General features: G+C 40.3%; 1 pseudogene across 1 annotated transcript; it reads left to right on the plus strand.

Moving 5' to 3' along the window:
- Positions 1–5,379: 5,379 nt before the first annotated feature.
- On the plus strand, positions 5,380–10,594 carry LOC124835711 (pentatricopeptide repeat-containing protein At5g47360-like; annotated as a pseudogene). Its single transcript, XR_015786289.1, has 3 exons — positions 5,380–5,971; positions 6,820–7,738; positions 10,225–10,594. The product of XR_015786289.1 is annotated as a pentatricopeptide repeat-containing protein At5g47360-like (transcript).
- Positions 10,595–12,925: the final 2,331 nt, after the last annotated feature.

Below are 12,925 nucleotides of genomic sequence, written 5' to 3' on the forward strand. Positions count from 1 at the left end.
ATTACACATAAAAGAAAAACCAAAAATATCAACACCTTCATCCAGTTCTGAACAACCAACAAAGATTTCTCAAACTTAACTAAAATTTTCCTATAACTATCCATTTCTTCACTGTGCACCGAACTTTCTTTATTTCCTTCACACTTCAAGCATTTCCCCCTTTCCTCTTCCACAACATCATTGAACCATTTGAAGTAGTTGCAACCACCCTCTTCAGCACCACTCTGTATAAACAACAATCGATTCTCAAAAACACTTCCACATAATACAAACGTCAAATAAATCATACCTTATACTTCGAGCATCCCCAAAATTGCTTGCCACGATTCTTCAGAGTTTTAGCAGTTCTCAGCGCGCATCTCAGTCCACAGTGGCAAATCGGTGAACACAAATTACGGTTTTCCTTCCGCCACACACTACATGTCGACGAACAACAAGAATGCTCCTTCGACATCATCTTCGAACAACTACGTTCTTAAACCCACCCACCTGCGACGAACAACGACGTTCTTAAACCCACCCACCTGCGACGAACAACCACGTTCTTAAACCCACCTACCTGCGTCGAACAACGACGTTCTTAAACCCACCCACCTGCGACGAACAACCACGTTCTTAAACCCACCTACCTGCGTCGAACAACTACGTTCTTAAACCCACCCACCTGCGTCAACCGATTTGGGGATTTCTTCAATTTAGGGATTCCTCCTTCTCATAAAGCTTTCGTGGTTTATGTTCAAAATCAAAACGTTGCGTTTTGATTTACAAATTTCACGTTTTTTAAATCTAAAAAACTCACCATTAAGCCAGGTCAATGCCACGTCAGTAACATTTCGTCATCTCAGCATCCCACTCATCAATTTTTTTAACGTCGTCCAGCCAACTTAACGGGAAGGACTCAATTGATCTCAATTTTCAAAATTAGGGACCATTTTGATACACTTTAAAAAACAAGGACCCAATTGAGACATTCGTACATAAATAGGGATGTAGAAAAGGATTAAACCTTTTTTCTTTTATTTATTTGTTAATAAAATTTTTTGTTTTTATGTTTACTTTTATTTTTATTTTTATGTTTATATATTTTTTTTTATTATTTTGTGCTCATGAATAAAACAAATCTATTAGTCATGGTTTTTATTTTTTATTTTTTTATTTTTTTTTATTATTTTTTTAATTTTTTTTTATTTTTATTTTACACTCCTGGTGAAAATAAATCTATTAGTCAATCCGGACGAAATTGGGTGTTGACACTAGTGTTGGATAGTGCCAGCTGAACTATGCAAGTGCAAAGACGACTGATAGTTCGACAGTTATACAAATCCGGATGAGTCGTGTGTGTGGATTTACCTTGTATAGTGTTGGGGAGTGCCAGCAGACTATGCGAGTGTAAAGATGAGTCGTGTGTGTGGATTTACCTTGCATAGTGTTGGGGAGTGCCAGCAGACTATGCGAGCGTAAAGATGTGTGGGTTGTGGTTTAACGAGCATGTTTTAATTGTTCCTTTATATGTATTTATGTATGAAGACATGAATTAACTGTGATATATGTATAACATGCTTTTTATATCTAGCTCACCCTTGCATTGTTTGTGTTGTGTGCCGTTTGGGTATGTTTCGTTGGCGATGATCATCCACTTGGATGGGAGCAGATGTTGTCGAGGAGATCCCCTTGGAGCAAGAGCTGGAGGTTACTGATGTTGCGGAGTAGTCTTCTTAGGAATTTCCTGATTGAACACTTGTAGTGTTTAATCCTTTCAACTGTTCAAGTTTAAATTTTCAATTTCTTTTATTTCTGGATGACTGTAATTTCACATTTAATTACACGTCATACTCCGACTGTTCTCTATATTTGGATGTTAACGTCTTTATTATATAATATTGGTTATTATATAATCGGGATGTTACATTAATGGTATCTGTCAGGCCTCGAAAAACGTGTGTCCACGTGGCATCCACGTGGCAGCAGGAGCGCGCGCCACCTCAGTAGTGTACATGGCCGACAGCAGTGCCCGACACCCACTGACGGATGCCAGCTACCGCACGTTCAGGTGAGTCAGCATCGTTAGTGGAAAGCCGGCTGCCAGGCTGGGAACGTGCGTCCGGCGGGAGTGGATTACACGTGGCGATCGCAGAGTGGACGTCCGGTAGTGGAGAACAGTGTGTCGGCCAGACTGAACGTGCATTCGGCGGTAGTGGAAGACGCGTGGAAACAGTGCAGTGGTCGACCGTCCGGTATGGGCTGGTGAAGTGCGATCTGCCGAGCTGGAAAGTGGCTGCCAGAGCAGACGAGCGCTCGACGGGAGTGGGAAACTAATCAGAGATTCTGAACTTATTCCCCACTTCCCCTGCACTCACCTCTCTTCTGTATTTCTGAAATCTCAAATTCTCTCCTCCTTCTCTCTTCATTCTTTACACTCTCACTCTTTAGAAACCACTATTTCATCTCCTCCAATTCTGGGTTCTGGCAGCGTGGAAGGACGCACGACATCCAGGGCTTCCAGAGAAGAACGTTCGGCTAGTGTAGCTGGTAAGTCCTTCCCTTCGTCTCTGACGTTCGTTTTCGTGCATGCAAACTCAATTCTGAGTTGTGCGTTCGTTATTTCTTAGAGTGGGGTAATTCTGAGTTTGTGCGTTCGTTCAATTCTGAACGTTCGTTCGTATAGTGAATTAACGAGCGTTGGCGATAAGGTTTTGAGTGGAGAAGCGTCTGTGTGCGTCTATGAACGTTCGTTCATTTCCAGGTAAGGGAAGCTTATTTAATTTAACTGGTTTGATGTATGTGTGTGAACGTTCGTTGTTAACTGCATGAGTATAATGCATGATGGATAATATGTATGTGGTGTGAACGTTCGTTATTTGGTTATATGAATGTGACGCTTGATGTACTAAGTTGCATGAACGTTCATTATTTTTCTGTATGAGAATAATATATGATGATTTGGATGTGATTTAGAGGCATGAACGTTCGTTATTTTGGTGAAATGAGATATATGAATTTACATGAGATTGTCTGTATGAGATGTAAAAGTTGATGTTGATATGAACGCTTGAAATGATGAGATTTGCATAATGAGAGATGAACTGGAATGTAAAAGAAACTTGAATATAGAACTCTCCCTATGATCACATACGTTCGTCTGCTGAACGGTCTTAGAACGTTCGGTTTTTCTGATGAAAATAACAGAAGTGGGATTCGTTCATTTGGATCGATCCCTTGTTGAGGACGAGCGTCCTCGTGTCTAAAGGCTACTAGCGTTCGGTTTCACACTGAGCGTTCGTCCTGGTGCTCGGTCTCCCACTGAGCGTTCGTCCTAATCTTATACTGAACGTTCGTTCTAAAATGGGGCTCGGTCTTATACTGAGCGCTCGTTCTGTTTGGTGTTCGTTTCATAATGAGCGCTCGCTCAAAATGGCGTTCGGTCTTATACCGAACGCTCGCTCAAATTGGGGCTCGGTCTCACACTGAGCGTTCGTTCAAATGGTGCTCGGTTTTGAACTGAGCGTTCGTCCTAATGATGCTCGGTTTTGAACTGAGCGTTCGTCCTAATGATGCTCGGTTTTGAACTGAGCGTTCGTCCAAAATGGTGTTCGGTTGAACTGAGCGTTCGTCCAAATGGTGCTCGGTTTTGAACTGAGCGTTCGTCCTAATTGTGCTTGGTTTTGAACTGAGCGTTCGTCCTATAGGGTGTTCGGTTTTATACTGAACGTTCGTCCTAATGGTGCTCGGTTCTGAAATGAGCGTTCGTTCTAAAATGGGGCTCGGTCTTATACTGAGCGCTTGTTCTGTTTGGTGTTCGGTTTTATTAAAATAGCGTACGTCCATCTTCAGGATTGCTACGTTCGGTCATTGACTGGAAGTGGATTCTAGATTGAGAAGTCTTATAAACGTTCCCTTGAAGTCTTGAAACGATTTGCGTCTTGAAACGTTCCCTTCAAGTCTTATAAGTCTTGAAGTCTTATAACCATTTTATTGTCTTATGTCCTTGCATTCCACCCTTTGTGAGCTACAATAATTCAGTCTCTTTTACATGATTTGCATAACAAGGGCTCTCGTCTTTCGGTCACATATTATAATAGTTAGAATGCAACTCATGTTACTGTTATTCCGATGGTTTACCAGAGGACCAAACATTTAGGCTGTGTTCGTTTGGAGTGATTTGGGAGAGATGATTTGAATGGATTTGTGTGGATTTGAAAGTAATTTTTTTGTTGTTTTTTTGAGTGGATTTGTGAGTAATTGAGAGTGGATTTGGAAGTAAAGTTTGTGAGAATTAGTGTAGAATTTGATTGATGTGATAAATTTTAAAAATTAGTTTAATTGATAGAAATTAAAGATTACCAAAATGCCCCTAGTTATAAAAGTAATATAAAGGTTTAATCCTTTTCGACATCCCTATTATTTATAAATGTTATATTTAATTGTAAAAATGTTTATAAAGAAAAAAAATTATGAATAATTTATAAAATCCAAAAATATAATATACCTAATTTTATTAATATTAAACTAATTATAAAAAAAACTTGAAAAAAAAAATAGGAAATCGCGTAACCTGTTACGCGAACGCATAACCGGTTACGCGAACTCGTAACCGGTTACACGTTTCCACCAATCTCGTGCGTTTCTTAACCGAGGGCACACACAATATTTCGCTCACAATCCGCGCAAATCTCTTCACAACCGCGGGTGACTGAACAATGCAACCATCCCGCATTTCACCACAAATCCGTCCGCACATTTCAGTCCAACCGAACGCATAACGAGCTTAATTCCTCGCTCGCAAAACTGTGTGAATAGTTAAATCGCTTCAAACGAACACACCCTAAGTGTCAACTATAATTGTTTATTGTTTCGATCGGATCCGGAGGGATCCTGTTAAAACACATAAGTTTGTCGAAGACCGGGCGAACGAACACTGCTGAATCCCACGAACTGAAGAAGACCGGGCCAAGACCGGACGGACGGTTACCTCTTGGCCGAGGGTTGGACGCACTGGGAAGGGTTTTTCCCTATGCACTCCAGGTGGTCGTCCTCCTACTCCAAGCCGGGCGGTCTGTACCTGCCAAAGGCACTCCGACGCTCAGTAATATGACAGCGGTCTGTGATGCATGAATATATTGCATCGTAAGGAATCTGTCCAGAAATCATACCTTGGACGCTCGGTCTCGGTGCTCGACCCGGGTGAACGTTCGGTCTATGTATCGGGAGGACCGGTCAGTAACATTTATAATTCCTGGTCCACTAAAATCTAATTATATTTTTTAAATTAAAGTTTCTAAAAACTATCTAAATAATATATACTTTATCAAACTTTAAATTGTTTACATAAATAAAAAATTATAGATTTTTGTCAAACTAAACAATAAATATTTAGTATCTTTTGATCCAGAGGATGTTTGAAAAAACCATTGGATTTGGAAGCGGTGTGAGAAGGAGGAAGGAACCAACTCAACTCATTTCTTGGCTGATGGAGTCTCGTCCTCACATACACAGGCACTGGTAATCAAATCAATTAGACCCTTTTCTGTTTCACGCAACCTTCGTCGTTCTTCCTTTTTCTTTCTCGTCCACTAACCCTATGCCCCAATTTGTAAAGTTTCGGCTTTTCTCGCGTTGCGACGCACTCAAAACTCTTCCTTTCTCCACCCACCGAATGGGCATGGTCGATACCCTCTGTACCCATCTCCACCAAAACAATGGCAGTGTTGAGAACTCATTGTCCAAGGTTAAGCCTAAACTTGATTCTCAATGTGTCATTGAAGTCCTCAATTCCTGTCATCCCAAGCAACCTCTATTGGGGGTCAGATTTTTCGTTTGGGTTGGATTTCAATCTGGCTACAGGCACAGTGCTTACACGTACAGCAAAGCTTGCAAGTTGTTTGGGATTCAGCAAAATCCCCAAATTATTCGTGATCTCGTTCTGTCTTATGAGGCCGAAGGGTGTTTAGTCAATGTCAACATGTTCAGGGAGGTTCTGATGGACGAACGCCCGAGGAGAGACCGAAGACGCGACGTGGACTCCTCGAAGCTTCCTCCAGAGAGATGACGCAGCGGAATTGATAGGACACTCTAGATCAAGAGAGAAATCGGAAGAGAACGAAGTAAATCTGAGAATGAACACGAAGAACCCTAATCTGGACCGGAGGAACCCTAGAAAGGTGAAGAACATCAAACTGAACCGATTAATCCGTTCAAAACGAAGATTGAACGGTGGAAAAGTTAGATTGCTCAACAGAAAGTGGATTAAACGGTAGAAAAGGGAAAACAAACGGTGAAAATGAAGGAAATGATGAGAGAAGATGGAAACCCTAGCGGATGATGTTGTCAGGGAACGAACAAAGCTAAAATAGAAGGAAGAAATATGAATCTGTGAGGAGAAATGTGACTTACAGTGAGGAGCTTGAGAGCGAGAATGAAAGATATGGTTTCTGAGATGTGGAATTGTGAAACCAAATGATATGGGAAGGAGGGTGACGCGTGCCCAATGCTGAACACGTGGCTAAGGAGCGCTGATGCAAGGAAGCTGGAGAATGGTTCAACATGACGTCATGGAGAAGATAGAAGCACCGTGGATGAAAAATGGAAGAATGAAAGTGAAGGTAGTGTGCTGGAAGGTGGCTAGAGGGAGTCCTTGGACTCTCTAGCCTTGACTCTCAAAAGAGAATTGTTTCTGGTTTCAGAAAATTCAATTCTCATTAATCTCAAAAGTCCCAATACAATAGAGGAACTGGGTATTTATAGTAACCCATGCTCCTTAAAAGCTAAACTATAAAAAGTAAAAATACAAAAGGAGGACTACGTCAAGTACGATTCCATCAGGTTCTGAAACTGTGCAAAGAAGCCCAACTAGCTGACGTGGCATTGTGGGTGTTGAGGAAGATGGAGCAGAGTTTCAACATCGGTGCTAACACTGTGATGTATAATGTGGTTATTAGGCTATGTTGCAAGAATGGCGACATTGAAACGGCTGATAAGTTGATCGGGGAGATGAGTTTGAACGGTCTTTACCCTGATCTTATTACGTACATGGCAATAGTGGAGGGATTATGTGATGTGGGTCGCCCAGAGCATGCTTATTTTTTGCTTAAGGTTATGAGAGTACATAGATTTTCAACCAATTTGGTCCTTTTATCAGCCATTTTAAATGGCTTGTGTAGGTCTAGATCTATGGAAATGGCATTGGAGTTGTTGGATGAAATGGAGAAAGGTGGGGATTTCCGTCCAAATGTTGTTAGTTATACATCTGTGATTCAAAGTTTCTGTAAGAGAGGTTAATGGACGAAAGCATTGGATATTCTGGATAGAATGAAAGCTTCGGGGTACCATGCAAATCATGTTACTGTTTTTACTTTGGTTGATAGCCTTTGTGTTGAGGGTCGTGTAGGAGAAGCTTACAAGTTGATTGATAAGTTTGTGGTGGAACATGGTGTTTCTTATGGTGATTGTTACAGTTCACTTGTGATTTCATTGATAAGGATTAAAAAGCTGGACGAAGCAATGAAACTCTTCATGGAAATGCTTTTTGGTGATGTCAGACCTGATACTTTGGCATCTAGCCTTGTGCTAAAGGAGCTCTGTATGAAGGACCGGGTATTGGATGGATTCTACTTGCTTGAAGCAATTGAGAACAAGGGATGTTTGTCTGCCATTGACTCTGATATTTATTCTATTCTTTTATTTGGCCTTTGTCAAAGAAGCCACCTGACCGAGGCCACAAAGCTGGCCAAGATAATTGTAACATCCCAAAATTATACAGTCATCAACTATATAATAGAATAATCACATATATTAATAAATCAAATCAGTTTTTACAGCAAAACAATAACGTACGCACTTGGCCGAACGGCCTTACAAAAATATACACAATAATAGGAGCGTTCGTTATAAAACACGAACGAACGGTTTACAAAAATAAATACCGAACGTTCAAATACTAAACATAAAGCAAAAGGGCGCTCGTTCTAAAACAGCCCACTAACCCAACTAAACTAACATATAACCGAACGTTCTACTGTTCGGCCTTCACTTCGATCTCCACTAAGTTTTCTTCAGCCAGGATTCCTTCCTCAAGCGTTTCTTCCAGTGAAGCATCACCCTCTGCTCACATCCACACAGATGATCATTGCAAGGACAAGACGAACGTACAGATACAAGACAACACAATGAAAACGAAAGGGTAAGCTTATTGAATTTAATTCAAGTAAAACATACAGTTCATAACATGTCCAACAAATCAAATAAGTCACAACATATACTTAAATCAATTCATTCACCCAAACCAATTCCTGATACTAGACAGACCGTCCGGACTGTATGAATTCTGTGTAGCTACGACGTTCGTGCACTCGGTGGTATAATAACTGGAATGTTACATCAACTACTCCCCGAGGTTAGTCCGTTCCGTCCAAGTTACAGTTATGGACTAAGACCTCCTGCCATTCCCACACATGACATACTCCTCTCTACTTGAGAACGAGCACTCACGGAATATCAGGATGAACCGCCAGCTAAGCTTACCACATTCATACTTTACAATTCCAACTTTCATTACATATGAGTCGTTCCTCCCTGGAACGCTCGTTCAAAATCCACAATCATAATTTCAACTCTTATACTGTTCGCACACTATAATTTTTCCTTTTAATAACATTTTCATTCTTAGTTCCACTTTCATAAAAAGACGAGCGTTCAATCCTCTTCATAACGAGAACGAACGTTAAAAGCGAGACCGAAAGGTCTTCTTTTCCGAAAGGATAAAGCTGACACATTTTACATGAAGAACGTTATTACAATTTGAATCAGTTATATGAACTAACTCTAGAACGATACGATTTATACTTAGAATAAATTAAGTACCAAGATTTAGAGTCAAATCCAACTGGATGGAGATACAAAAGTCGAGTATTAAATGTACCAAGGACAATTTAGTTAGAGTAAACCGACTGCCAGTAAATGACCGAACGCGGTACATGAATTCACTGAAATTTAGGACGAACGCTATTTAAATTTTTGGACGAACGCTATGAAAGTTCAGGACGAACGTTATTTCTAATCATTTGGTAATTACGGAAAGAACTGGCGTTCGGTATAAGACCGAGCGCTATTTATAACGTACGCTTTGGGACGAGCGTCGTAGAATGACTAAGTTCAAAGTTACTTTTATAGGTTTCTCAATTCTCACAAAATACTCAAGATATCTACGTTCGGCCGATCGCTCAAACGTCGCTCTAATACAAGAGGGCGTTCGTCCTCAAATAGAATTCTTTCCAAATGAAAGAATTCCTTTTCAATTGAATTTGGTAACAACACCGAACGGTCAAAGACCGTTCGATGACGAACGTTCAATATCATAAGAAAATTCATAATCACAGTTTCATTTACATTATACATTTCTCAGCATATACTTTCAAATACTCATCTTATCATATATTTCATATTTTAGTTTAATCATACAACAGTACATTTCCTACTTCTCATGCATCATCTCATCATCATAATCATATACCAAACTCAAATACCATAGATCATACTTAATATAATTCACAGAGCATTCATCCAACATAGTATAATTCAATAATTAAATTTAATAAGCTTCCCTTACCCGGATCAGTAGTGATCGTTCTAAGAGTGAGTGGTCTTGACTCGTCCAAATGTGGCTTTCTATTCTCAACTTTTCTCTTAAACTCTTCAACTAAAATTAACCAAAAGAAAACGAAGGAACTTAGTTTACACCCTTGCATGCAGCTGAATCTGGGTTTGCAGGAAATCTAGAAACGAGCATCTAGGTTGGAAAACTTACCGGTTACATAATTGGAAATGGTTCGGTCCAAGATGGAGCTCACGGTGCAGGGAACGTTTCTACGGTTCTGAAACGTGATCGAAGAATAGAATGGTAAGTTGCAGAAGAGAGAAGGAGAAGGGTTCTAGAGAGAAGGAGGAGAAATGGAAAATCTGAGTTTGGAAGGGGAGGAGGTGCGCGCAGGAGAGTGGGAGGTTTTCCAGAAAAATCACTTTTGTTCAAATCCCACTTTCAAACTAACGAACGTCCCTCCTGTCGACACCTGCACCCCACTACTGACTTCAGAAGTTTCCAATTTGACAAGTGGCGTGCATGCATGAGGTGCAGAGTGGGTTTTTAATGCACTGAACGTGTGGCGTGGGTGCATTTATGGAAGCAACTTGGTGACTCAGCACCGTATTAAATGAGACGTGACAATAATGCTTAAAAATCAGTTCCGCTGCAATCTCCATACAAAGAGGGTGCAATCGATGTCCTAATAGAATCTGGAGAAAAAGATCTTGTGAATCATTTGACTGGCATTCGTAAGGGACTTTGATGATAAAAGGTCATATGAAGGAGGTCACGTCCATTGTTCTCTACTGCCTCTGGTCATATCATAAGTTTGCATTGTATAACAGCAACAGTAAGAATTGGTTTCTGTGATGTAGTCTGCTGGTACTTTGTTCATTTCTTCCCCTTGTAGGAGACAGTGTATTCTTGAGAAACAATATGCTTGTCTTTATCTGTGAATGCTAAACCCATTCTCCTGTAGATTCCTTTTAATATCATAAGTTGGCAAGCCCATTTTCGTCATACAAAATGCTTTTTTAATCCAATTCGCATCACACACCGCACCATAGTCACTGAATTCGTTCATCCATCCATCCTTATTTTCGTTGCATTCGTCACTCTGTTTGATCAGTCCAACACTTGTTCTCTGCATGGAAGGCTTGGCCTCTCATCTTACACAAAGAGGGAGTCATCAGTAATTGAGTTTAAGGGGTTTTGCAAGCAAACTAAATGAACTTAATAATTGAATTGCAAATTTTAACTGGTGATCATAGATTTAACTGATTTAAAATAAAGTAATTACTAAGATTCGGTAACAATAAGATAGTGGGAAAAGTGAGAAGTGAACTATTGGAATAATAAAATTGAGATAAGCTGGCTAATTAGACTAGAACCGCTGACCCCATTAGCATTCTAAGTCAACACAAAGACAAGACAATTAACTTGTAATTCAAATTTAAAGATGATGAATATAGCCAGCGAAACATTTTGTTGAAGTGAAGGCCATCATAAAATTTCTGGTTTATATTTTGCAAACTCAGTTATGAATTCTAATTATTTATTGCACACCCTTTGCATTTTCAGTTAATCATAACATGGCTCGCCTGAACACCATTCGAATTTGATACTTGTTCTATATGGCTTATAATGCTGCTGCCTACTGATCACTATACAGCAAACTCATTAATATAGAGGAAGACATCGAGTGGATAAAGGAACAATGCTAGTAAAGTATCTAAAAAATGAATTAATTGCTTAGTAAATTAACCTGCTACTAAACGAATCAAATTTATTGGCAAGTGATTGTTACTGCTCTTTCATTTTATCCAATTCTAAATTTATTTTTGCTCGTGATTGTCAAGATTCAGAATCCCTACAGATTTAATTGTTAACCATTCTTGTAAGGACCGCACGTTCTTTTATTTTAGAAAAGAAAATGTGGTGGGGGTGGGCCTCATGTGGGTGGCTGCACGTTCAGCAAAAGTGGAAGTACCACTGTTTTGGCTTTGTTCAGCAGCAGATGTGAGTGGTGGTCTCTCTACCTGGAAGTGCTTCAGCCACCAAGGGAGACACCATCATTACCTTCGTAGTGGGCTTGGCACTGAGGAGTGGAAGGGACGGCTGAGTATCATCCAAGCTGGCACCAACAGTGGAGTGCAGAGTCTTCTTTCCTTTTAAGAGAAGAACCCATTGGATTCAAGGGGTGCTGGTTCTGAAATTCTGGAGGAGTGGAATTCTTGCTGCCATATCTGTGAGAGGGTGAAGTGGGGAGCTGCTGAAGTGCAAGGAGGCCTTGGATTGCAAGTCTTGGAAGAGATTGATTCAAGAGGGGTGTTCGGTGCTGCATCTGGAGGAGTGTAAGGCTTGCTGCAAATCTGGGAGAGGTGAAGTGGAGAACTTTTGGAGTTGCAAGGAGATCAAGACACTGCATTTCTAGATCAAAGGAAGTCTTCAAGAGGTAAGGGGAGCTAGATCTTTTGTTTGATTGTAAGGGGAGCTAGATCTTTTGTTTGATTGTAAGGGGAGTTAGATCTTTTGTTTGATTGTTGAAATATACTGTATTTGATGCAAATCTGGGAAGAAGGGGATGAAAAATGGGGTTTCTGGGTTTTCTGGAAAATCTGGTGCGATTCTGCAGAATTCTGCAGAACGCGCGTACGTTCAATTTTGGTCAGTAAAAATGGGGCGTTCGTCCAAATTGCTCGACCAATTAATGGTCGGCAAAAGTAACGGGTGTTCGCGTTCGTCCTTAGGCAAAGTAAGTAATATATTAGACGTTCGTCCAATTTGTGTTCTAAGGTAACGGGCGTTCGCGTTCGTCCTTAGGCAAAGTAAGTAATATACTAGACGTTCGTCCAAACAATATCCAGTGAATTAGTAATGTTAGGCGTTCGTCCTTAGTTTAGCATTCTCATAAAGCAATCTGTAGCGTTCGGTCTTGGTAGATTAATGATTATGAGCGTTCGTTCCCAATTTGGTATTTTAGGTTTCAATCTTGAATGTTCGTTCTTATATTGATATTCTGAGGTTTCAATTATGAGCGTTCGGCCTTTGCGAAGTATTCTTAGGTTTGAATCATGAGCGTTCGGTATTCATCTGAAATTCTTAGGTTTGGATCTTAACGGTCGGTTTTGATGTATTAGTGATTGTAGTGTTCGGTTTTAATTCGGTAGTCTCCAATGGTGATCTAGAGCGTTCGTCTGGGTGTATAATTGACTTTGCGCGTTCGTTGTTAAATTGGTACACTTAGGTTTCAATCTTGAGCGTTCAAACGATCGGTCTTCGTGTATTAGTAATTGTAGCGTTCGGCCTTCATCTGATATTCATAAGATTGAATCTTGAACGTTCAGTTTT

This window comes from Vigna umbellata, chromosome 4 (genome assembly GCF_029865625.1).
Source record: "Vigna umbellata cultivar VRB3 chromosome 4, Vumbellata_1.0, whole genome shotgun sequence".
Taxonomy (NCBI): Eukaryota; Viridiplantae; Streptophyta; class Magnoliopsida; order Fabales; family Fabaceae; genus Vigna; species Vigna umbellata.